This window comes from Sciurus vulgaris (genome assembly GCF_902686455.1).
Source record: "Sciurus vulgaris genome assembly, chromosome: 5".
Classification (NCBI taxonomy): Eukaryota; Metazoa; Chordata; class Mammalia; order Rodentia; family Sciuridae; genus Sciurus; species Sciurus vulgaris.
In genome coordinates, this window is record NC_136465.1 from 32,099,764 (window position 1) to 32,123,900 (window position 24,137).

The window sequence follows — 24,137 nt, forward strand, 5'->3', positions numbered from 1 at the left end:
ACTTTGCCTAGGTTGCCAGGAAGCAGTATTTTCTTTCCCAATGTGTGTATAAAAATAGAGGGATTATATAAGCACTGGGTGAAGTGTTACCAGGAATTTAATGCAATCGATAATAAAAGGTTATTTTCTTCCTGATGTCATTTAGTTTCTTTTCTCTATCCTTACAAAAACAGCAGACACTGATCACATTTGCAACTGGTACAACATTGTCAGAATTAGTCACTACACAGTAAAACCTTGTTATAATTCTCTTAGCAGATTCTAAAAGTTTCATAATTTCATTTAAAATTAAAGAATGAATTCACAAAAAGTTGTCCAATCTTAGATCATAGTAAATACTAAATCATTTAAAATATAATTTTTCAAAGGGATTATAGGTTGCTCTGAATTTATTCCTGTCTGTTCACAAAAATTTGACTATTTTTAAATTAATTTTTATGGTAAAGTTTTATTTTCTTGTATATTAATAAAGTATCCTCTGTTAGACAATCCTAAAAGTAAAGTCTTTAAAATTTTAAAAATCTAAAAATCATCATTTAAAATCTGATTTTATCATATTATAATATTAATAAAACATATTTGTCCTGTTTCATAGCTCTGGTTTACTATTTTCTTAACATCCTTTGACAGACAATGGCTTCTTTCTTTATGGAGTATATCTATGGCATTTTACAAATATAACCTATTTAACTTTGCATATAGAAATCTACTTTCAATAAAAACACTAATAATCATACTAGTAAATTATTGGTTTACGTTACTGGATTTTAATATTTGTGTTTCTTTTAACTGAGATGCAATGAAAGCATCATATCTTGAATGCATATAGACAATGTATAAATCATTCATGTTTAATGAGATGATTTATATAGGTATAGTATCTTTTGATACCTTTTTAAGTTCATTACCTGTGTTTATGGCACATGTTTATCACCGATATTCAGCCAGAAGGAAAAACACAATGGTGCAGAACAAACATTTTACATTTCCCCTTTTTAATAGATGAAAATTACTTGTTCTGAAATATTGACCTTTAACTTTCCATAATAACCTTAGACCCTGAATGTCTGTGGTGGGTGGAGAGGTGAATAAGTAAGGTGAAGGGATGAAAAATAGCATGACATGTTCAGACAATTTATTTCTTAAAAATTGAGGCAGAAAAATAAGTAAGATAGCTGTGTATTGTTTTGATTCATTTTGCAAAATGATTCTCAACTGTCCTTGTGGTCATGGTATGATTGTTATGGAAATCTACAGAAACAGATAAGAAGTTGGGTAGGACAACCTAAATATCTATTATATTTTATTCTTATAAAGATTATTCATACATAAATGGCAGTTATTACCACATCTAGTCTCCTGTCATTATCCTTGCTCTTTCATTTATTTTCATTTTTAAAAAGGCTTTTTCTTTGACTGGTCATTGAGGATGTTTCTATGGACACCTTTGTAAGTTAGAACTTCTATATTGTTTTGTACAGTTTTATAATCTTGTCTAAATTATGCATGAAGTTCAATGTTGGTCATGATGTCTTATCTTTTTAACTACTTAACATATGCTTAACTCACTCTGATATTTTCTCTAGAACTAATTGAAAATGTAGGAAAAATAATGGAACAAGTTATTGAGGTATGAATTAGGATTTTTCAGAGAAGCAGAACCCATAGGACATTTGTGTTTATGTATGTGTGTGTGTACATTTATATGTGCATATATACATATTGTGTATGTGTGTGTGTGTGTTTAAGAGAATTAGCTCATGCACTTGTAGAGGCTTAATGAGTTCACTGAGGCCATTAGTCTCAAGAAAGAATGGTAATTCTAGTTCAGTAGCAGTGGTTGAAGAACCAGGAAGAGCTGAAGTTTTAGTTAAAACCTGAATGGAGTTCTCTAGAGAATTCTCTTTTGCTGGAGATTTGGGTGTAGGGGTAAGGGAAGGAAAGGTCAGCTTTCTGTTCTATTAAGGCACTCTATTGGGTGAGTATTATGAAAGATATTATGAAAAGATAATCTGCTTTGCTCAAAATCTACCTATTTAAAACTCATCCCAAATTCCCCCACCCAGAAATAACCAGAATAATGTATACTCATGGGTTGATACATAAAATTAATTATCATGGTGTGGTGAGGTATGTCTATAATCTTAGAGACCTGGAAGGCTGAGGAAGAAAGATCAAAAGTTCAAGCCCATTCTCAGCAACTTAGCAAGATTCTATCTCAAAATAAAATAAAAAGGATTGGGGATGCATTTTAGTGGTAGAGCACACCTGGATTTAATCCCTGTACCACACACACACACACAAAACAACAACAACAAAACATAAACCTAATTATCACAAAGCCAAAATTTTAAAACTGATATTGCAGCTACAATCAATAAAATTTTATGAAATGATATTTCTGAATTTTATGAATTTCTTGAGAAAACAAGAATTTTTGAGTGTGGAATTTTATTGGAAAATATTCATTTCACTGTATGAAGACTATAACCAAGTATCATGTAGTACATCTGAATTTGTGAGATGGACCCTAACAATTCCTTTCTTTATGAAATTTGTATTTCAGTCTGTGGAAAATTATTGCAATATTTCCTATTGAACTAATGAGCTAGTAAGAGTTGAAGTCTGTTTCAACTGCCATGATTCAAGGAGTCACACATTCGAGAAATACTGCATGATGTCACTGGCTCAGAGGAGATAAACTATGGTACTGGCATATATTGGGGAAATCAGTCTGGCACCAGCAAATTTGAATGAATCATTAATAGAGGTGATTATGAGGCAATTTCCTTCCAGTGTAATGAGAAAAAAATCAGTGGTTGATGGCAGCCAAACCCTTCTTATTGAGAGATATAATAGATCTCTTTTTCACATAATATCCACCATTGGTGTAAGTTCAACTTCATAAGTTCATTCTCTCGGGGACTCCCATGGTAGGTCCATGCTTTTCTCCAAGACATTAATAACAACAACAGGAACTGATGGAGTTTCTCAATGATGAAGATGGAAGTTTCCAAAATGATCTACTGTTTATTTAAATATCTGGAGCCAATCATTTAGTAGAAAGTCTGAAAATATCTAGATTAAATTTATTGCCATGAGGTCAATTCAAAGTCAAAATTAAAATCAATTCTAGAAATACAGTTTCAAGATGGCATATCTGAATTTCATTGACTCTAGGATGTTTGGAATATTATACCTGTTAGCACAAAATGACTGAGCTAGCTGCAAACTTCACAGATCAACGCAGCCTCTATTCAGTGATGAAATCACACATCTGATGGGCCCACCTTCCTGGCAGAAAATGAGCCACTGGCCAAAGGCAGAGTCTGTGCTTACATAGGTTACACTGGGAGGTGACGTAATTATTAACAGAGCATGTCAGTTTGGGCACTCAGGAAAGAGATTTGTTTTTACTGGGAAATGTGAGAATTTGAGATTTGTATTTACTGGGCAATATTTTGACTTGGAGAAGAATAGAGGGTCTGGGGTCAGCATTCAGTACTTATCTCTTTCTTTCCAGGGTCCCATTGTACTGCCACTGGGAAAGAACTTATTTTGGGAAGGATCAATGTTTTGGCTTCCTCCCAGAGACTGCCATTCTAGGTTTGATGGATAGTTGCTCCCCAGGATTGTCTTGCCACTGGATGGTGTTTGTTTCCTTTCTAGGGATTGTCTTGTCACTGGGAAAGAATGTATTGGGAAGGATCAATGTTATCAACGTATTGCCTTCTTTCTCACTCCCTCTTCCCAGGCCACACTATTTTGGGGTTTGTCATTTTCCATATCTTATATTACCTATTACACAAGGAATAATATACCAGTCAATGTTGCTTAAGTAATAAAGTTTTTATTTTTTGGTAAAGAAGTAATTAGCAGAAGTCACATAATTTAAAGGCCAGCAATGAAGTACAGATTTTATGGGGTGTATAGAGTCTCTCATCACAGTACTTGTATGTTTGATTAAGTTTCCTTTTTCAACAACAACAAATACATTCAGTTTGTTGATTGATAATTGACCAAATCTTCAAAGTGCTTGTTTCAGATATATTACCCCAACTTGGGTAAGTTTTCCACCCATGGTCCCATCAACTGAGTTCATTTGAGCAAATTCAATAGGCAGAGATATAGTCCCAAGGCACTTTCTTTCTGAGACACTGTGGCTGAGGACAGACGATCTTGGAGGTGTCGCTGGAAAATATTCATTTTATCCTTCCAAAAACCATACGAGCAAGTCTCAATAATCTGTTGATTACATTCAAAGCATATATCTTGAAGAATTGATAATTCTATTTCAAAATTGAAATTTTTATGTTAAATTTGTCTTTTTCACAAAGACAAAAAGTTTTACTAAATTTTCATAGATAAAGCTCATGCTTAATGAACACACAGAATTAAATTTTCCTACAAAATTTACAAATAGTCATTTGTCTCCAGAGTTGGAGAACCAGTCTTTCTTAATTCATTAAGAACCATCCGGAAATCTTTATTTCCACATATATTGGAAGCTCTTTGCTCAGTAATTGCATACCAGAACTTGAAATTGGCATTCATATCACATGGAAACAGTGTTGCACCTTAAATCACATTCTTTCTTCAGGTGACATCTTATAACATTGAATGATGGCATAATTTTCCTATCAGAGTTTCTTCAGTCTTAGGACTCTGACTTTTTCCTCTTGGTTTAAATGACACAATTACAGCAAGGACAAATTTAGTGATTTGCTCTTTTGGTAACATCTTCTCTAAATAAGAACATCTGTTTTACAGTCACTTCCTGTTTATAGGGTAAGCTATTGTAGTTAAATTTCAAAATGTCAAACTCAATCAAAAATACTGATCTGTTTCAGCGTGCTAGTGAAATGGCTAATGTGTATAAGGACTCTGTGTAATCTCATGGCAAAAATACTCTGCTGGGAATAGAGAGGACTGTTTTCTATTCCCAGTTCTCTCATGAATTATTGGTCTTGTCTACAAAAGGATAAAAAGTTATTCCAAGGACAAACCAGCTAATGAACATAGGGAAGAACCTAGAGTGTGAATGAGCGAATCCGGTCGCTCAGATAAAGTATGTATGCTCTTCATGAAGGTTGTACTATTCTCATACTGTGAATGTGAGAGGATTTCCTACTATGTCTTTAGGTGTGCACGACATGTATGACATTTGCCTAAACATAAACAGGAGTAGGCTCAGCAGAATAGAACAGAAGCAGTGGTGCCTCCGTGGATTGTCCTTGACAGGTATAGGGATCAACTGAGGGTATCTGAGTACAGATGGGCTAAGGAATGTTGGAGGCAAACAAAATGCAGAATACTGAGAAAAATACCCTCAAGTTTACTCTGAGGCTTTAAAATGTCTTAAAAATTTCAGCAGTAGGCACCTTAAACTCATATGAATCTATGTCCTTTTCCCTTTATGCTTGTTGATAATGAATGATTCTATAAGTTTTTTGATAGCTGTACTAGTGCAATTTAATCATCTGTGTTTTAGTTATCTGACAGCTTAATTCCAGATGACCAAAAATGTCAGTTGGCCCAGTGTGAACAAATATTACTGCCAGATGTGTAGTAATACCCACATGTGTGCATTATATCCAGCTAGCAGCATGTGTGAATCTTGCTTGAGAACAGCTGTGAACTGCCAAAGCATATAAATTTTGAGTGAAATTTGCCTCAAATGGTTACTTAGAAGCATGAATAAGACCTCTATATGTCTAAGGGTTTTAAGGAATAGAGATTTAGGGTGGAAAAGTAAAACAGAACAAAACAAACAAAAAGAAAACATAATCAATAAGAAATAAACAAACAAGCAGAAACTAAAGAAAGCTTTTCCAAATACATTAGGAAATGGAAAATGAGGAAATAATCACTTCCTGTCCCTGTCCATTAGCTCTCCCTCATTCCTATGCAGTTACCATTGAGGATAATCAAAAGATTTAAAGATGACATGAAACTTGGCATAAAGGACATTAAACTTAAAATTACTGGAAGAACATTGGATAGTCAGGAATCACTGTTCATGGTCTAGTCTCCAGTCTGTCAACAAGATCAAATTTTGTAGTAAGTATTCATCTGTTTTTACTCTACATTCTTCTATATTTAACTCTTAGCAGACATGACTAGCTGATTGCTTTATACCACATAGCAAAGAGCAGACCAGACAATTGCTTTTAACTGACTGTGTTGATAACCTCTTCCCCTTATCTTCCCCTTAAATCACATACACAGGGGAAAATATTCTAGAATAACTCAAGTTTTTTTTATTTTCCTTTTTTTTTTTAATTGTATATAAGTACAACTCGAGGTTTTCTATTATTTGCTGGCAGAGGGAAGAGTTTAGTTGGTAGAACACAAGTGCACCACCCAATCACTGAACTTCATGTGATATTTTTGGGTCTTCTGACAGCTCTCCCTGTTACCCCATTTATTGCCCATACTCTTTCCCTATTCCCTTTTAGAAATAGGGATCTTCAACATGCCCCAGGTAAGAGATTATAACCCATGTTACAGAATTTCCCTCACTTTCTGCTGCAATATTATACCAAGAAGCCGAAGATACCCATATACAAGTCCATGAGCTTTGCAGATTCTGATATACAACCTGAATAGAAGGAACCATACTTGCTGCTGCTAAGAGTAGGAAAGTAGGAATTTGGGGGATCATGGTGTAGGGGATGGAGTGGAATAGTGATTCTCATACACTTTGGTGCATACAAAATACTTGGAGATGTTGATAAAACATAGATTTTAACACAATAGATCTGGGTGGAGGCTGAGATTTGTTTTTAGAAAAGCTCCCAATTAATGAAGATGCTACTGGTCCACTGAGTAAAATAAGCAAGGACACATGTTATGATTTGGATGCAAGGTGTCCCCCAAAAGATTACATGTGAGACAATGCAGGAAGTTTCAGAGGAGAAATGATTGGGTTGTAAGAGCTTTAACCCAATCAGTCATTTAATCCCTTTAGGGATTAATTGAAGTGGTAGGGTGTGGTTGGAGGAGATTAAAATTGGGGCCTGGTTTTGGGATATATATTTTTGTATTTGGAGAGTGAAGTCTCTCTCTCTCTCTCTCTCTCTCTCTCTCTCTCTCTTTCTCTCTTTCTCCACCCGCCCCCCTTCCTGACGATGTGAGCAGTTTCTCTCTGCCATGCTCTTCTGCCATGATGTTCTGACTCACCTAGAGCCCCAAGGAATGGAGTCAGCCCTCTATGGACTAAAACCTTTGAAACTGTGAGCCCTCAAATAAACCTTTCATCCTCTGTAATTGTGCTAGTCAGGTCATTTAGTCACAGCCTCAAAAAAGCTGACTAAAACAGCACAATAGTTCCATATTCATTGGTGGGATATTGGAGGTACTCTGGTTAGGTATATTTAACTGTTTACCCCTTTAATGATATGATTTAAGGTCACAATTACTTAGTTTATTGCATTTTAAATTCAGTTTTTGAAGATTTAATATGACAAAAGCAAAACAACATTTGCATTAGCAGATTTCAGCCCTGTTAACTCAATGTCACATTTTTTATGAAAATATTTTGTAATGCTCCATTTCCAAGGATGAAATAAACTTCATAGAATATATAGAGATATATAATTTTAAAATACCAACATTGTAGCATAATTATAATACAAAGAAAAATAAAAAAATATTTATTATAACATGAGGAAAATGTGATATGTAAATTTATAGGCACAATTACAGAAACAGATATAATGAAGTAGGCAAAGGCTTACACTTGTTTGAAGAATTATATTATCCAGATTAAGACTGTGTGTTTTATTGACAAGATAAGCAACAGCATTGCTATTGATAATGTATTTTTTCCAAAATGATACACCCTTTCTTCTATTTGCCTGGTATTTGCATTCCTGGAAAATTCAGAATATATAAAACTCATGCCAAAAAATAGTTTGCATTTCCATTATAAAACAGAGTTAGCTTCTTGGCCCAGATTCTTATAATCTTTTGCATGTGTCAATGGCCTGTAGGATTTGCAACTGAAAATGTGTTCAAAGGATTAGAAACAGTCTGACCTCAGAGTTGATCATAACTTGAAATTAAACAAGATATTCAGGTAATGTTTGAAAAATACTATTTTATGATATTTTGGACATTCAAAAACCAAACCAGATGAAAAAATAATTCTTTATTACAAGGATACTATCAGAATTGCAAGAAATCTGTTCTCCCTCGTTGTTCACTGGAGGCTGGAAAACTCATACACCATTGTTTTAAGAACTAAAAACATGCTCTAGACTGCTGTTTCCTTTTTGAAAACCACATTAAATGTGATTGTAAAGAGAATTCTCAGAATCATAATATCTCTTAATGAGTTATCCAAGTCTTTATTTTTCTTTATGAGACACTATGATAATATGCATCTCTTAATACCATTTGAGACAGGATATTGGATATGAAAGATAATGAGATAAAACACAAATCTTAGCACATATATGACTGACTGAACATAAGAATATTTATTTGAATACAAAATATAAATGTTTATAAAATCATAAAAATAAACAAAATATAGAGTATTTTGTTAGTCATCTTTTTTGACTGTGACCAAAGTAGCTGAAATACACAGCGTGGAAGAGAATTTATTTTGATTCATGCTTTCAAAGGTTTTGGTCTTCAGGTGGCTGGCTCCGTTGCTTTGGGCCTGAGATAAAGAAGAATATAATGATGGAAGGGCATGGCAAAGAAAAGTTTCTCAGCTCATGGCAACCAGGACGCATGGAGAGGAAAGTACCAGGGATAAGATACAGTCCCAAGGTCATGCCCCCAGTAAACTAATCTCTACTATGACCCACCTGCGAAGAGTTTCCAACTCCTTGCAGTGGTCAATTCAGATTATTAATCCATTAAATACATTAATTCGTGATGAGTTTTGAGTCCTTAGGATCCAATCATTTGCCCAATTCCCTGCCTCTGGTCATTGCTGCATTGGGACTGTCTTCAACATATGACCATTTGGGAGACATTTGAGATCCAACATAACAAATATGTCAGAGGTACGATTTATCCCTGAGCTTTATTGGGTTATTAAAAGATGATTACATAGTAGTGAAATGTCAGAAATTACTAATTAATTTATCTAGTAACTTTTTAAAACCAATTCAAGGGTTTAAAATATAAAGCAAGAACTCAACGATACCCCAGTTTGATGGTTGACATGCAATGCCTACCAGGATTGTAAAAGTAGGAATTTTAAATGAGAGTATTAAGTCAGATTTAAGTAGAAACACACTGTTTTAGTGTCAGGGTACAAGTTTGAAATTTCAGTCTGAGAAAACAATGCTTCTCAGTGCTTTTAAATTTTTCATGCTAAAATGTGGGCCTAGGAAATCTCAAATAATACAAAGTTGTTATTAAGTAATATATCAAGATATTTGTTTAAAAACTTTTGATTTTGTTATGGTATCAGCAGCTAATTTATTTTTTTAAACCGAGTGAGATAATCCTTTGATCAAAGGAAAATACTTTTCCTCCTTAGAAATTTTGAAAATCTTTTATTCATATTTTATTCTGTACTACTATGAATTTGGCAATTTGGTAAACTTTACATAATGCAGTAATGTGTGTACATTTGAGAAATATATAGTGAAAAATATGTGCTAACGTGGTGGTTACATGTCTGTGCTATTAAAAGAGGGAAATATCTTAATAGTAGCTTGGTGTTATGCTTATATTGCCAGAAAAGATACTAATATATAATAATATATAAGAAAACCACACAATTTCAATACCCTGTTTAAATAGATCATGCTGTCACATTCAGTAAAACCTTAATCAGCGGAATTCTAGCATTTTAAAGAGAAAAAAAATTCATGGAAACTTTAAAAAGTCTTTTTTCCTGTCATTTTAAATAATATGAAAAGATTGTAATTGTTTTGTCACCATTTATAAGGATAAGTTGAAGTAAATTATCAGCTTGACATATTCCATATTTCAGAAGTCGTATAAAACATTGAGTAGTTTTAGAAGAAAACTGAATCCCAATAGAAAGGAGAGTATGACTTTATGGTAGACAAAGAATCAAGTGCACTGGAAAGCTGTACACTCAAATGCTTCCTCCAAAACTGTATCCCACGTGATTCCATCCACTATGCTGATAGTTTAAAAACTACATGGTGTTTTAAGGTCCTTAACCAGAATGTCTATATTTTCCAAGTCTCAAAATTCCAAGGACGTGAAAATCATCTTGGCATAGAATATTCACTCAGTAAATATTGCTTTAACAAGTAAGAACAGTGTTTCTTTCTTTGATTGAAATCAATCTACCTTATTATATTTTTAATTTCCCTCTTAGGTCCTAAGGTAGTTTATAATGTATTGATTTTCTAACATAGAATTTAAATAAGGACAAGGCTTACTTTATTCACCAATAGAAAACAAAATATGAGAAATAGAATGGTTTTAAGAAAAATATTTTATTACAAATTAAAATAAAGATTTCAGGTACACTCTGATTGCTTAATTATTATGACTGTAAATAAAATTATTTCCCTATATCAAAAGAGGTAAAAAAATTCCAAATGAACATAACATGCAAAATTCTTTTGATGATTTTTTTTTAATTGTCGTTACTATCATTTTTATAAAGGGGAAAATATTAGGAAAGTATAAATGCACTTAGATTGAAAACATATTTACAAAGCCAGTGCATTTTAAAACATCTATGTTTCAGGAACATTCATAAAATAAGTGTTGCAGAATTTGTTTTCCAATTTAACTAATTATTTTAACAATTATTTATTAAGCATCTACTGTGGATCAGGTACTCTTCCAGGATTGTATAAGGAGGTTGATTAAGTTAGGACCCCATGTAGTACAGTATTGAGAGTATATAAGAGTATTAAGTATATAATTCTTGAAATATTTTCTTGAAGAAATAGGAGAACTGAAAAACATTTTCTCTTTTTGAAGTTTAAGTTTCATAGTGAAGGGAAAGGAAAAAAAAATGAGAACAAGAGTTACAGAAGATGATCATTGCAGCATTATTCACAATAGCCAAAAATGGAAACTACCTAAAAATCTGTTGACAGATGTATTGAATATTATGTAGCCTTTAAAAAGGAGGTCCTTTTGTAATAATTTAGGTTAATTTGGAGGTCATTATGCTAATTGAATTTAGCTAGAAAAGGAAAATAATGTATTATCTCACTAATGAAAAACCTAAAAAAATGAAATACATAGAAGCAGATAATAAAATGATAATTATCAGGGTGGGGAAATAAGAGAAGTATGGAGATGTTAGTCAAATATTCACAAAGTTGTAGCAATAAAGGATGAGTAAGTCTAGAGATGTAACATACCTAATGGTACTTCTTGTATGCTGGAAATTTGGAAGTCTGTTGCTAGGTGTTTTACAGTTATTAATTGGATATATATAAATTTTGTTCTTACAAGATCATTTTGCTGTTCTGTTACATGAACATGAGTGAATCGTATTATTGTAGATAGAAGTCTGTGTGCACAATGGGCAAAAGACATAGGAGCTTTTCTGCCTTCCTGGATCAAGGCAAGCTCCTCCACCTTTATAACAACAAATATTAATTATCAGTATTATGAATATTATGGCATCTCTGTTTGGTCATCCACACAATCAGGAAATCTCTTTTCTCTGGATGATTCCTACCATTTCAAAGCATCTTTCATCTTTAATCCAAGTTTTCTGATCCTGTGCTGCTAAATTTATAGAGATTACCAGTAGTTTTCTACTACAATTCTTATCTGCAGTGTGGTTTATTCTCTTTCTGCACATCCTGCTAATCTTTAATAAAATAAGATCCTCAAAGAGTTCACCTGTATGATACTAACTTATAAATTGAAGAAATGGAGCCCATTTAGCTTCATCATTTTTTTTTCAAATCTACAAAACTCAATACATAGTAGAATCATCATTCTTTGAAAGAATACATTGGTTAATGATTTTTGAGGACTTCAATACCTGTTGAATTTTAAAGGTCCCCTTTTATCCTTGCATTATCTCCACATATCTACTACAAACATGTGGGTACTTATCTACTACATCCCCTCCTTGGTAGTTTTACTGCACATTCGCATTCTGTGATACGTGGGCATAGTTTTTCACTTAGGTGAAAGATGTTATTTTCTTTCACTAATATAGCTTTTGTGTTTACTTTTAAAAGTGTGAAGGGTCAAAAACTATCTTGATTGAAAGGTATCATTACTCGTGGTTGAAGTATTTGAACTGCATTTCCTGTGTATCTTAAAACTGATGAGTTTGCATGTTTACTATAGTTTATATGTCTTATTTTTCCCGTTAATTTTTAAAATTTTGTAAAGCAAACCTATTGCTATATTTTTAGAATGCTTTAAATTATATTAACTGAAAATATTACTGATCAACCTAAACACAAAAGGTGCTTCCCATTTCATTGCAGTAACATCATATCTTTATTTGAATAGGTCACGTTCTAATACACCTAGGTGCTAATTTTATTTCCTTAGGAAGCTATAGTAGAAAACTTTTTCATTCAGACTAATCCAACATCTGGGCAGAACAGTAAAATGCATTAATAGAATATCTAGACCATGCTAAGAACTCAGTATAGATTCATAATAAATAAAATGCATTTCCCTTTCATTTTCCGCCACTCTTTTCTTTGTACATGTAGAATATCAAAGGCATTTGTGAAATCGCTGATGCTTTTGATTTACAAATGTCCCATGCCTATAAGATGGAAGGTGAAGAAGTTCTTTCCATTATGCATTCAATATTTATGTGAAAGTAATGTGACCAGGAAACAAACTGGAACTTAACGTTTGATCTGATATAAGAGAGTCATAAACAAATATTTTCTCTGATCATCATTTCCATTAAAATTCAATTCTAACAATAAAAAAGAAACAAACATACCAGTTAATACTTTTACAAAATATAAATACATGTGATTACATTTAAGTGAAAGATGGTAGCAAAGATGGAAACTATAGATTTTAGTATTTTATATCTTCCTTTTTTAATGAGCAGAGTTGGTGTAAATTTTCAGGGAAGGTAGACATATATATGATGCAGAGCATCAATTTTATTTAAGCAAAAGTACAGCCACCATTCAGTGATTTTTTTAAGCCCAATTTTAGCTTAATTCTGTGAAACTTCTCTTATTATATTTTCAATTTTTTTTTTTTTTTTTGGTATCAGGGATTGAACAAAGGGTGCTTTATCACTGAGCTACATCCCCAGACCTTTTGTGTTTTCATTTTTGAGACAATCTCACTAAATTGCTGAGGGACTCACTAAGTTGCTGAGGCTGAACTCAAAGTTGTGATCCTCCTGCTTAACCTCTGAAGTCACTGGGAATAAAAGTGTGCACCACCACACCTGGCATTTATTATATTTTCTTTTGTTATAGTCTAATGACACTTGAGAAAATATTGATTATAAGCCTAAATGTAAATATTATGAATTTTATCTAATTAGATTAAATATTGTATATTTTATACATATTAGTATGGAAGAGAATGATGCAAAACTGCCTCTTGGAAGATCCAGGAAAAAAAAAATCATGTGAAAATACACATTTTTTTGGTCAGATTTACAGATGTTGCCACCTCATGGTTTTATGCTTTCAAAGACAAAAATAAAGAAAAGAAACCCAGAAATATAAAAGAAAATGTAGTAAAAGAAATGGTGCTTGTCTTTTGTGAATACTGTAAGAGACTTATAAATACATACACAATCAATTTGATGGGAAATGAGGGTACCCAGTTTTTTATCAAATAAAAAGCAACTTTAATGTTTTTTCACTTGTCTGTATGTAGGTAGTTCACCATCTGTCAAATGTCTTAAAGGGAACATGAATATGGAATATGTGCAGGATGTGAGTACACCCTATTTACAAAACAAATTGGCAGATTGCATTTGGCTTATTCTGGGAAACCCAAATAAATATGTTCCTTTAAAACTTCATTGATTCTATGTTAATGAACTAAAACAGAACAGTATTAAAAACATAAAAGATGAAGCTAAACACAAATATTAAATCTGGAAAACCTTAGGTGGTGAGTTTTTAAAGTGAGTTTAATTGCATGTTTCATAAATATTTTTGTCTCCAAAATTATGTCACTCTTGGAAAAACTTCAAATTAAAAGGAGTTGTTCTGTACATATATTATCCAAAAAACTTCATTAATGCCAGAAATGTTGGCTTTTTTGTTTGTTTCAAGATTTAATGCTTTCTCTAGCATAATTGGACCAGAAAATTAAATGCTTGGAATCCAACAAGGGTTTGAATAAATTGTGTAAATAGTGACTCTTTTGTTAAAAATTAAGACCTCAGGAGATGGGAAGATGGCAGATTAAAAGAAGGTTGTTTCCTCCAGCTGCTCCTCAGCTCAAGATTCAAGCAGTGGGAAGACTTCCTCAATAAGATGGGTGACTAAGGGAATTTACTGAAATTCAACATTGGACAGTAAAATAACCATAGGGACAATGAAAGTCAGAAACTTTGAGCATAATATAAAAAATTATATGTTAAACATGTGCCAGCTTAGCTAGCTGGCAACAGTGTTCGCTCTACCAGCCAACTCAGAGAAGAGGGGGAGCACAGGCAGAGAGAGGAAAGTGCAGCAAATGAAACTGCCTTGTAGAACCTGTGGAATATATAAGGAAGCTGAACTAACTGACCCAGAGATGGTAGAGGAAGTTGTTGAGTGAAAAGTAACCAAAATCGCTCAACCATTCAGCAGAGAGTCCTCGCAGGAACCATCGTTATGCGCCATGAAGCAGTGGGAAGAGGTGGGAGATCTGAGAGCTCACAATGGAAGTTGCCAGTCTGCCCCAGAAGTCACCCATTGTGGGGTGCATAGCATGCCTGATCCAACATGACTAAAATAAGTGCCGGGAGGATTGTAAGGTGATCCAGGCTGGGACACTGAGGGGAGTTGTTCCCTTTGTTGCTGGTGTCCCAAATGAGCAACTGGGAAGACACCAGGAACTGGTAAAACAGGTACATTTACATTCTCCATCTGATCTTGGCTAATTCAAATCCATGGGGTTCAAAATATATGAGACCTATAAAGGTTTAGACCCATTCCCCCAAGACTGGAATATTTAGGGAGTCCTTGAGAATCAGAAGTTCAGCATAGATTGGTCTCTGCCCAGAAACATGAGGAGTGGATATAATCTCAAATACCCTCTGACAGAGGTCCACAGGACATTCAGAACTAAAGTCCAGCTGCTGGAACTTCTAGTTTAGAACTCTGCATGAGCCTCACTCTGGGAGTACATCAGTTGTCAATACCCCCCAACCTATTCTGTCCTACACTGTGAAGTAGAATGCTGAGAACTGCGCAACCAACTTTGATTCCAGGTCACAATGGCTGGCAGCATGGTGAGAAACACAAAGAAGTTGGATTTAGCATACCCTTGGTCCAAGTGTCACAGACCCCAAAATTAAAGATGAAATAGGAAAGCAGCATAAGAAATAAATCATCATCCTTGCCAATAGTTTTGACCACCTCAGCAGAAACAAGTCCTTTATTTCTCATTAAGAATTTTTTTTTTTTTTAGGAACTGGTGGTGTTGCTCAGTTTATAGAATTCCTACCCCATTCTTCTTGTTGTGATTATTATTAGAGTGGATGACTTAGTTGACACCTGCTGTTTAATGTCTGACCTAGTTCACGATTCTCTACTATTGGTGCTGATGTTGCATCTGACCTCATCAATCCTCTTAAGGTGGTAGTTAGTGTTTCAGATGCTGAAGTAGACACCAGAAACTGATTGCTAACATCGTTGTTATTCCCTCCTCTCCTGTTCTCAAAGAGGGACTGGGAAGTGAGTGGGACACTACAAGCTCACAGAGTAAAGATCCTGCTACTGAGCAACCCTCACAACTCAGCCAAGTAACAACAAACCTCACTCCACACACAAAGGAGCCCCACTAACACTCCAGCAATACTTCAACACAACAAAACCCCCCAAACAATAAACAGGCCTTAAGTAAGAATACCTATAGGGAGACCTCAGTTTCTATTCTTGGACATCTACTTGTACAGCAAAAACAGTGAAGACATTAGAACAAAACAAAACAAAACAAAATAAAAAGATACTAAAGGATACATGGATGAAAGAAAAAAAGAAAGAGAAATCATCTCAACAGATGTGAAAGTCCAAGCCATCTTTCCATACAAGGAAATAGATCAATTTCCTTACAAAATTCACAATCCCCCCAAAAAAGGAAAATCACAGATATACAAGTGGATGAAATTACAGAGAAAAATTATAAAATGCTGAATATTAAGATGATCAGTGAACTAAAGCAATATCTATGGAATCAATTAAGAGGGCAAATACAGGAGGTGAACGACCATTTCCTTAGAGAAATAGAGTTACTGAAAAGAAACCAATCAGAACTATTGTAAATGAAAGGCATAATGAATCAAATTAAAAATTCATTGAAAAATATCACCAACAGAATAGATTGCATAGAAAATAGGACTTTAGACCTAAAATGGAGATAAATATTCACATACAGGGGGAGTATAGAACTCCAAATAGATAAGATCAAAAAAAGACACATCATAATCAAAATGCATAACAGAAAATAAGGAAAGAATATTAAAAACTGCAAGAGAAAAGTGTCAGGTCACATTTAGAAGCAAACCAATAAGGCTCACTGCTAACTTCTCAAACTAGACCCTAAAATCAAGGAGGCTTGGAATGAGATATTCCCAGCCCTAAAAGAAAACAATTGCCATCCAAGATTGCCAAATGCAGTAAAGCCCATCTTTCAGAATGAATGAAAAATAAAAGCATTCTATTATAAGGATAAATGAAAAGAATTCATGATCATTAATCCAGCATCACAAAAGATAATAAAGATACACTACACACAGAGGAACTCAAAAACAAAATCCAAAGGTCCCACATGGATGACGTTCACTAGAAGAGCAACTAACTAAATGAAAATCAATACTGAATTAAATATAGCAAGCAAACCCAAATGGCAGGAAATAGCAAACTTATGTTCAGAAGTACATGAAATATAAGTGGTTTGAACTCCTCAATTAAGGGACATAGATTAGCAGAATGGATTTTTTAAAAAGAATCTTCCTATATGCTGTTTGCAAGAGATTCATCTCTTTAGGCATACACATCTTTGGGTTGAAAATAAAAGATAGAAAAAAAATATTACATGCAAATAGAGTCAAAACCAGGAAGGAATAGCTATTCTCATATCTGACACACCAGATTTCAAGGAAAAATTAAACAAAAAAGACAAGGGATACTGGTAAAGGGAACAATACTCTGCATACTGGTAAAGAGAACAATTCAACAAGATATAAACATAGTAATATTAACAAAGATTTTTTTTATCTCAATAAAAATATTTCTGTCCTAAATAATGCTATAAATCAAATGGACCTAATAGAGATCTATTGAATATTTCATGATAAAACAATCTAAAAAGACCCATATCAAGCAATGAACTTGAAGCAGCAATTAAAAGCCTTCAAACAAAGGAAACCCCAGACCAGATGAATTCTCAGTCAAGTTCTACCAGACTTTTAAAGAGGAACTAACACCAATCTTTCTCAAATAATAGAAAGGGAGAAATATTACTGAATAAATTTCATGAAGCCAATAACCTTGTTACCATACCAAAGACAAAACAAGGAATTCAGACCAATGTTCCTAATGATACAAAACTCCTTAATAAAATACTAGCAAACGATATTAAAATACACATTACAAAGTTAGTACACCATGATCAATTGGGTTTTATTCCATGGATCATATGCAAGTTAATAAATGTAACACAGCACATAAATAGAATTAATGACAAGAATCATGTGATCATTTTAATAGAAACAGAAATGGCCTTTGATAAAATCCATTACCTACTCATGTTAACAATGCTGAAGAAACTAGGGATAGAAATAACTTACCACAGTATGGTAAATGTTATATGTGAGAAACACAAAACCAACATCACACTGAATGGAGAAACACTGAAAACATTTTCTCTAAAATCAAGAAGAAGTAAAGGAAGTCTTCTCTCACCGCTCCTATTAGACATAATTCTTTAAACTCTAGACAGAACAACCAGGTAAAGGGAAACAAATAGGAAAAGAAGATGTCAAATTATCTCTATTTGATTATGACATAATCTAATATGTAGAAGACCCCAAAACATCCACCAACATACTTGTAGAGCTCCTGAATGAATTCAGCCAAGTAACAGGATACAAGATCAATATTCATAAATCAACAGCAGCTTTCCCATTCTCCAGTGGTGAGTCTGCTGAGAAAGGAATCAGGAAAATTTTCACATTGACAATAACCTAAAATCAACAACAACAACTATAATTGCAAATAAATATAACGAAGAAGATGAAAAACCTCTACAATGAAAACTATAGAACACTATGGAACTATAGAAGAAAGAAATTGAGGAAGACCATAGAAGATAGAAAGCCTCCCAGGTTCTTGGATTAACATTATCAAAATGTCCATGCTACCAGAAGCATTATACAGATTCAATACAATCCCCATCAAAATAGCAATGACATTAATAGAACTAGAAAAAAATGTTCTAAAATTCACTTGGAAGAATAAAAGACCCAAAATAGCCAAATCAATTCTGAGATGAGTGATCCTGGATGCATCACAATATCTGATCTCAAATTATATTTCAGAGCTATAGTAGCAAAAACAGCACATTATTGGCATCAAAATAGACATGAAGACCAATGGAATAGAAGACAAGAGACAAACCCACATAGTTACTGTCATCTCATACTTGACAAAGATGCCACAAATATATGTTGGAGAAAAGACAGTCTTTTAAACACATGGTGCTAGGAAAATGGGATATTTGAATGTAGAAAAATGAAATTAGATCCTCATCTTTTTGAAATCAACATAGATCAAAGAATTAGACCAGAATCTCTGCAACTGCTATAAGAAAACACAGAGCCAACACTCCAACCTCTTGGCACAGGTACTGATTTTTTTTAACAAGATCCTTAAAACTCAAAAACTAAAACCAAGAATGAATAAGTGGATGGCACCAAATTACATGGTAAAGGAAATGATTAAGAACATTAAGATTGAACCTACAAAATGGGTGAAAGCTTTAACAGCTATTCTCCTGCCAGAGGATTAATATCCAGAATATACAAAAAACTCAAAAACTAATCCAGTCAATAATGGGGCAAAAGAACTAAACAGACATTTCTCTGAAGAGGAAACACAAATGTCCAACAAATTATGAAAAATGTTCAACATGACTGGCAATCAGGTAAATGCAAATCAAAACTACATTGGGATTCCATTTCACTCCTGTTAGAATGACATTTATCAGGAATGCAAATAATAATAAATGTCAGTGAAGACAGGTTGGAAAAAGGTGCATTCATACATTATTAGTTGGACTGTAAATTAGTATAATCACTCTGGAAAGCAGTATGCAGATTCCTCAACTAGGAATGAAATCACCATGTGACCCACCTACCACTCCTTGGTATTTATCCAAAGGAACTAAAATGAGCATACTATAGTGATGATATAGGTAGAATTCACTATAGCCAACTTATAGAAACAGCCCAGTTGTCCATCAACAGATGAATGGAAAAATAATATGTGTATATACACACTGGAATTTTACTTAGTTATTAAGAAGAATGAAATTATGATATTTACTGGTAAAAACTGGAACTGGAGAACATGATGCTATGTGAAATAAAACAGACTCAAAATCAAGGGTCAAATTTTTTTTTTTTTTTCATATGTGGAAGTTAGAGCAAAGCAAGGGAAAAAATGGGTGGTGATGGTTGAATCTCACCAGGATAAAAAGAAGATCAGAGTGTTAGAAGAAGGAATTAATGGGGAGAAGGGAGAGGAAAGGGGAGAAAATACCAAATAAAAAATTCTGCTACATACATGTATAAATAAGCCCCAGTGACTTACATCTTTATGTATATCTTTATGTATATTATGTATAAAAGACCAGTTAAAATAAATGATTTAAAAAATAAACACCTCAAAACCATCAATGAAACTTTCATGTATTCATTCATTTTTAATTTTTTTCTATGCAATCTTTTGCCTTTATTTTTAATCATTTATATTTATTCTTTAATCTTTAATTCATCTAGAATATATTTTTGTATAAGGTATGAAATTAAAATAAAAATAAAGAGTTTACCAGTGCCATTTTTTTTTAAAGTCCAAAAAAATTTAATCATGCAAACGTGGAGTCATTAATACCAGGTTAATTAACTGTCAATTTTTTTTTAATTTTAATTGAAAATCATAAATTTACATAGGGCAATATTGTTTGATTCATTCTGCTATTTTTTCCCTTCCCCCCACCCCTCCCACCCCTCTTTTCCCTCTATATCGTCCTTCCTTTCTCCATTCTTACCACCCTCCTTATTCCTAACCCTAAACCTAATCCTAACCCTAACGTTAACCCCTCATACCCCCCCTTATATGTCCTCATCCGCTTATCAGCGAGATCATTCATCTTTTAGTTTTTTGAGATTGGCTTATCTCACTTAGCATGATATCCTCCAGTTTCATCCATTTGCCTGCAAATGCCATGATTTTATCATTCTTCATGGCAGAGTAATATTCCATTGTATATATATGCCACAGTTTCTTTATCTATTCATCAACTGAAGGGCATCTAGGTTGGCTCCACAATCTGCCTATAGTGAATTGAGCAGCTATGAACATTGATGTGGCTGTATCTCTGTAGCATTCTGATTTTAAGTCCTTTGGGTATAGGCCAAGGAGTGGGATAGCTGGGTCAAATGGTGGTTCCATTCCAAGCTTTCTGAGGAATCTCCATACTGCTTTCCAAAGTGGCTGCACTAATTTGCAACCCCACCAGCAATGTAAGAGTGTACCTTTTTCCCCACATCCTCGCCAACACCTATTGTTGCTTGTGTTCTTGATAATCGCCATTCTAATTGGGGTGAGATGAAATCTTAGGGTAGTTTTGATTTGCATTTCTCTTATTACTAGAGATGTTGAACATTTTTTCATATATCTGTTGATTGCTTGTACATCTTCTTCTGTGAAGCGTCTGTTCATTTCCTTAGCCCATTTGTTGATTGGATTGTTTGTATTCTTGGTGTAGAGTTTTTTGAGTTCTTTATAGATTCTGGAAATTAGCACTCTATCTGAAGTATGAGTGGCAAAGATATTCTCCCACTCTGTAGGCTCTCTCTTCACATTACTGATAGTTTCCTTTGCTGAGAGAAAGCTTTTTAGTTTGACTCTATCCCAGTGGTTGATTCTAGCTTTTATTTCTTGTGCTATGGGAGTCCTGTTAAGGAAGTCTGATCCTAAGCCAACAAGTTGAAGGTTTGGACCTACTTTTTTGTTCTATAAGATGCAGGGTCTCTGGTCTGATTCCGAGGTCCTTGATCCATTTTGAGTTGAGTTTTGTGCAGAGTGAGAGATAGGGATTTAGTTTCATTCTGTTGCATATGAATTTCCAGTTTTCCCAGCACCATTTGTTGAAGAGGCTATCTTTTCCCATTGCATATTTTTGCCAGTGCCATTTATTAAATGTGATATTCTTCTAAAGAATATCATATTATTCTTCTGGATTCCCAGATGAGTTCTAAAGATTAATTTGTGGGTTTTTTTCTTATAGCTGTATAGACATATAAGTACATGCTTGTTTATATATATATATATATGTATACACATACACATATACATGTGCACACATACATGCATTTGCAATATATACAAAATATGCAGTGTATATCTTGTTACATAATATGATATAATATAATATAGAATGCATTCTAAATTAAGAAGTGTTTAAGATGATATATGAAGAACCCTTAAGCCTCTTTGACACATAGTGAAATCTTAAAACTTTTTTTTTTTTTTTTTTGCGGTACTGGGGATTGTGCTTATGAGGCAAGCACTTTATCAACTGAGCTATATCCCCAGTCCCCTTAAAACGTTTAATTACTATTTCTTTAAATTTTTTTATAAATTAATTTGAGGTTCCTTAAGGCAGTTAGGCATTGGATACACAGTGAAAGACACTATCTTCTAAAAATTTTGTCGATGTTTTAATCTTGATGTCATTTTCTATTACTTCTTTAAGGTATAACCAATATAAAATAAATTTAAATAGGTATTATATATACTATACCTATGATAATATCATAATCAAATTACCACAATTGAGATAATGAATATATACCACTATCAAAATGCTTTTTGTCAAAATAGAAATGCCCTTAATTTACACTTACCAGAAAAATATGTAACACTTTATGTCCTATGTCTTGGTTTAATTTTATTTTTCATGAGGTGAAATCCAGCTTCTTTTACTCAACATAACTGTTTTAGATTCATTCAGGTTGTTGAGTAAATCAATAGTTCATTCCTTTTTTTATTGCTAGGAATTATTTTTTCTTCCTGATTTCAGCTTTTATTGTAAAGTTGCTATTGACTTTCATGCATAAGTATGTTTCTACTTTTTCTTATTTTTTCCTGCTTTGCAGGGCTCACTTCCAGGTCCTGTGCAAGTTAGAGTTTCATATATTTTGTACTAATTTTTAATTATTTCAGGCAGAAGGGCAAATTCCATTTTAATTATTCCATTTAGCTCAAACTGTGTCACTATTCCATAATATTTTCTTTACTAATTCACCATTGATTTCCAGTTATAGGTCTCCTTTGAACCACAGGGAATGCTCCCTTCACACAGCAATATTTTTTATACTTTGTCAATTATTCTTTAAGTTACACATAAAATGTTTCTACCACTTCACTGAAACTTCATACATTGATGGGATTAAACTATTAAAGTAATAGAAAATTTCACTAACAGGGACCAAAAATACATGGAAAATTATTCTGTAATCACAATTCATAAGGTTAAAAATAGTTTGCAGATTCAACAATGCTATTTAAATCCCGCACATTAAATCTGCAAAATTCACTGGCACCACGACATTGAATTTTTTTCTTTGGTCTTATCATCTCACAAAGGCAATATGGTGACTGTCTATATGGTGTGTTCTCCCTTCACCTTGTGTAAAGAGAGGACAAGGACGAAGAAGAGAGGATGAGGTGGAAAAGAGGCAAGAAATAAAGAACATCTTTGTTACTGAACATTCTTGTAGTTCAAGAGAAACTATGTTCCTAAATCCCTCAGTGCTACATCTTTTTACATCTCACTGGGCATATCTAGTTCACATGCCAACCCTAACAGTGTAGTGGGTCTAGAAGATTTCCCACTTTTGAATACTGGAGAGTAGAAGTTAATCAATGAAAAAGGTTTAGGACATGCATATGTGTAGCCACCATTTAGTGAAATTTAAAAGGAAGAAGCTAAATATAATTAACTGGAATGGGCTCTTCTTTCTCATTTCTTTTAAACTTCTAACACAATATTTGGGCCATCAGGGGTTTACTAAATATATTTCATCTAAGCATCTGCCAAGTAGAAAGAAATCTCTTAGGAAGTATCCTAGACAGATGCAGAATTAGCCTTTGCTTATAAACTTAAACTATAAATATTACTTATTATAGTAATGTACTAAAAAGAAAGGTATAAAGAACCATTTCCTAGTGAACATAACCCAGGTTAATTCCACAAATATTTGTAGGAGGCAAGAAGTGATTTGTGATGTAACAAATGAAGAATGAGGTACAGGACAGGGGGTTATTAAATCTGCTATCAGGTGAGGAAATTGAACAATTTTTTTTAGAGCAAGTTGTACTTGAATATATTTTGAGGATGACAAATAAACTAGAAAGGATGTGAAAGGTGTTTCTATAATCATGGGTACTGAAGTGTAAAAAATGCTACAAGCATTATTGTCTGCAAATAAAATATGTGCTAGAGAACAGTACATATATGTGAGGCGATAAGGTTAGACAACTAGCCATTGATGAGTTTCTGGAAGGTCTAATGGATTCCCTGGTATATGTAGACATTTACAGTAAGGCAAAGGATTGGGGAATGAGTACAGGAAAACAGGGACTATTGTGAGAAATGATGACAAATTTCTCAGTGAAGTTGTGTCAGTGGGAATAGGATAAGATAGATTTGCAGTTAATTTGAGAATTATTATAGACTATAAAATATGGTGAATATGTTCAAAACAAACCAAA